The sequence below is a fragment of the Mauremys mutica genome, chromosome 5 (assembly GCF_020497125.1).
Source record: "Mauremys mutica isolate MM-2020 ecotype Southern chromosome 5, ASM2049712v1, whole genome shotgun sequence".
Lineage (NCBI taxonomy): Eukaryota > Metazoa > Chordata > Testudines > Geoemydidae > Mauremys > Mauremys mutica.
Window position 1 is genome coordinate 63,257,709 of NC_059076.1, and position 4,301 is coordinate 63,262,009.

The following is a 4,301-nucleotide window of genomic DNA, read 5'->3' on the forward strand; positions in this document are numbered from 1 at the left end:
CATGTCTGCACTACCATTTAAATCTGCAAAACTTGTGTGAAAAACACACACCACCGAGCAACATAAGTTTCACCGGTATAAGTGGTAGTGTGCACAGCACTATTAGGGTTGCCAACCCTCCAGGATTGGCCTGGAGTCTCCCGCAATTGGCATTGATCTCCTGGTGACCAGTGGGAGAGCTTCTCCTGCCAACATAGCTACTGCTGCTCGTTGGGGGTGGTTTAATTATGTTGATGGGAGAGCTCTCCCATCGGCACAGAGCAGCCACACAAGAGATCAGTACAGCTGTGCCGCTGTAAGGTCTCTTGTGTAGACATAGCCTAAATACCCGTGGCTGGCTGGTGCCAGCTGACTTGGGCTCTGGCTAACGCGTTGTTCAACTGAAGTGTAAATGTTTGGGCTTAAGCTAGAGTCCAGGCTCTAGCACTCTGTAAGGGAGGAGGGTCCCAGAGCTCAGGTTGCAGCTGGAATGTCTACACCATAGTTAAACAGCCCCTTAGCCAGAGCCCTGCGAGCCCAAGTCAGCTGGTATGGGCCCACCATGGGTGTCTAATTGCAGAGTAGAGATATTCTGAGGGGCCAAAGGTTGCTTCAATTTGTGAGTCATGGGTAGCAATTTTATTTTAGGGGGAAGATAAAGCCTTTCAGGAGGGAGGGATAACTAGACATGAATACTTCCTGGGAGGGATATTAGGAGGAGAGGAGTGTAGAGCTGCAGTGAGGGGAAGGGTTTTTTGAGGAGGGGAAAGAGGTTGGGGACTCAGGTCAGTGTTGGGGGAGTAGAGGTGGGATTCTGGGATAAGGGGAATGTTTTGGTGAGTGGCAGGGTAACTGGGGGAAAATAGGGGCAGGGGCACCTGTCAGCCCCACATTCTCCCCTTGTGGGTTTGAGCCCAGATCTGGGGACTCTTGGCTCTCCTGGGAGGTCCATGACCATCTGTAGGAGTTGGACTCCCTCCTCCACTCCATATGTAAGCAGGGTTTGGGGGGAGAGGGGAAATCCTTCTGGGAGGGTCTGAGACACCCCCTCCCCCACACACACACTCTGTGAACCAGGATCTAGAGAAGTCCTGCCTCTTTAGGTGGGGAGCTGAGAAGGGGCATACTTCATGCATATCTCAGGCTCTAAAGCCCTCTAAAGGGGGATGGGAACACCTACTGGGATGAATGGAGTAATTCACACATCTCAGAGCTATTGTTTCAGTTTGTATTCATCTCCATGTGGTGGTCTTATTCAGTTGTAAAGCCTCCTCACTCTTCTGTTGGAATCCCTGATGTTTCAAAACTCCATCAATTGTAAGTGACAGTCTAAGCTGTCACCTCACACCTGTGTAATTCGAACTCTACAACTGACTGGAAAGGAGGTTCAGAATGAGCTCTTTCTAAATGTCCAACAGAGTCCAACTACTTCACTACTATCAGCCCCACTTATTATAGAAGAAATAAACAAGACCTTCCTGACCTAGAAAATCTGCTGCCAAGATAGCATCTATCCCATGTTCCTTTAGAATTTAGGGCCAAAGGGATGAGCATTAGTGACGGACCTAGTCATTACTGTACATCAGGGGTCGGCAACTTCTGGCACTTGGCTCCCTGGTGGGGCAGGTCAGTTTGTTTACCTGCTGCGTCGGCAGGTTCAGCTGCTCGCGGCTCCCACTGGCCGCGATTCGCTGTCCCAGGCCAATGGGAGTGGAGGGAAGCCATGGCCAGCACATCCCTCAGCCCACACCGCAACCCTCATTGGTCTGGGATGGCAAACCACGACCAGTGGGAGCCAGGGTCAGTAGAACCTGCTGACACGCCAGGTAAACAAACTGGCCCGGCCGCCAGGGTGCTTACCCTAGTGAGCCGCGTGCCAGAGGTTGCCGACCCCTGCTGTACATTCTGCAGGGAAGATCTCCAAAGCTTGCATGAGGTGATGAGGGAACAAGAATGAAGGGAATGAGTTCTATGGGAACTCTTTTTGTGTACCTAACACTAGGCAGGAGAAACAATAGTGTTTAATTTTTTTCCCCCCTTTACTTAGCATCCCTCTTTGAAAATGTGCAGTGGATGGGAGTGAGGGTGAGCTTGGGGAGAGGGAGAGAATGAGGCCAAGGGGCTCTCTTGTGTAGCATCAACAACTCAGGATAAACATGTCTGAAGCTGTAACATCCTCCTCATAACAAAGTTCAGTCATAAACTGAAATCCCACCCTAAAAAACACAAAAGATTTAACCATGTGGCAATAATAATAAAAGTGATGGGAACTCTTACAGGGCTGTGGCTCAATGCCCTGATCCTGCTCTGCTCTTTCTCCAAGTTCTCTCTCTCCAAGCTGGTCACTGGGTCCATCCCCAAACCAATCCTCAGAAAATGGGCCCCAAATGTTAAATGCTAATCCATCCTGCTGGGTTGTTCCATGATATGCTCTTGGGACAGCGAGTTCCCTGTGGTTCTACTCACATTTCCTTTCTCCAACCTCACAGTGAGACCCTCTGCTTGCAGGAGGATGTCATGTGAGAAAGAAGTCTCCATACTAGGGGCTGTGACAAGCTCCCTGTCGAGTTCCTCGTGCGGGGGGAGAGGGGCGCTAGGCATGCCACCAGACCTACTGTTTGTGGCCTTGCCCTTGCAATATGAGGCCTTCAAATGTTTGAGCCGTTCCCTGCACTGCTCTGCTCTGCTATTGAATGGATGCCTGCTCTGCCAGCCCCTATGAGATTCTTATAAATGTGCATATATGTCATGCACTCTTGCTAAAGTCATGCTCTTGGTATGTATACTCACCCCAGCTGTTAACTAGCATTCTGGTGCTTCTCCACCTGCCTGGCAACGTGCTGGGAGGGACAAAATTCAAAGGGCCAGTCAAGACTGATTTGAGCAAGTTGTGGAAGTGGAGCCATCCACACACACAAAGAAGGGTTAAACTTTGAGCAAGAGTATAGAAATAGTAGGTAGCTTCTGGTCCACAGAGAACAAGTGGGAGGAGACTGAAAGGCCGGAAGAGAGAGAGGTACAGGAGTTTGAGGGAGTTATGGTGTGGAGAACTATGTAGACTTGAGGGCAGGTCAGCAGGCAGAAAGTGGGTGGCTAAAGTGGCTGGTCACAGGTGAGTGCATGTTCTTACCCTATGCTCCAGGCAACCGTGCTAGCTGGGTTTCAGTATGCCCCTGAACACACACCTATAGGCACTGAGTGTGGATGATGGGGGATAAGGGCAATAAGCCATGACTCAGCATGCAGAAAGTTGGAAGTGTAGGTGCAGTCAGCCTTCACTCCAGGCACTGTCAGTCTGGTTACAGGAGCAGGGGAAGTAATGACTAGCCCAGATCCTAATGTGCACCCTTTCCAGGCCACCCACTAAGACTGATGTGAGGGGAATCCAAGCTTCTGGGGTCTGGATCACCAGTGTTTTTCAAGCTCCTGGAGACTGAAGAGTCCCGCTGCTGCCCCTGTCTCAGGCTCCCTAGGCGCACACACAACACAGACTGTCTGTCATGATCCTCCTCTGCCTGTTGGAACCCAGAGTCCAGCTGCCTTGCCCCTCTGTGCACAGCACTGACCCTTCAGACTCCTCAGTACATAAACGCACCCCTCTCCCAGTACTCCACCCAATAGGTGTGAAGCTTCTGCTTTACAGTTTAATTCCCTCAGGGGCATGTAGCAGTTCTGAAGCAGTCAACACAAATGCACACATTTTGCCCACTCTAATATCTTTATGCTCTTATAGTTAATCATGTAACGCACAGGAGATCCTAAGACAATAAAACATCCTAAATGCAATGCCCCTCATTAGCTCACCCTGCGGGGAGATCTGTGAGCTGGCAGGCAGGGTCTTCCACCCCTTTGCCTACCCAGGCCCTGTAGCAGCCTCCCTCATCTGGTGCAAAATGTCTCTCTCCTCCACAGGTCCTCCCTGTAAAGCTCCTGCTGGGGTCATTTATTTTGTCCTTTGGCATTTTACATTATTCCCCAACCCCCTTCTCTTCAGATAATAGGAGGAAATGTCTCCTCCTAGGCAGAGCAAACCTATTGTCCTGCGGTGTTTTACCTTGAACAGATGATCACTGAGTGCTGATCATTCACCATTGTCTCTGGCGGGGCAAAGACATGACACTACTCTGCTAACTCACAGGGGATCACACGCATATAGGCTTTACATTACAGTAATTTCATGACACAATTTCATAACAATCATTCACAGTTCTGAAGTGGTACAGGCCAAACTCCCAAATCTTCACAACAGAAAGGTTTCTATACTAGGGAGTGAATACTTCAGAGTAATGCATTCCCTACTAGGTACAGCAGAGGGGAACGGG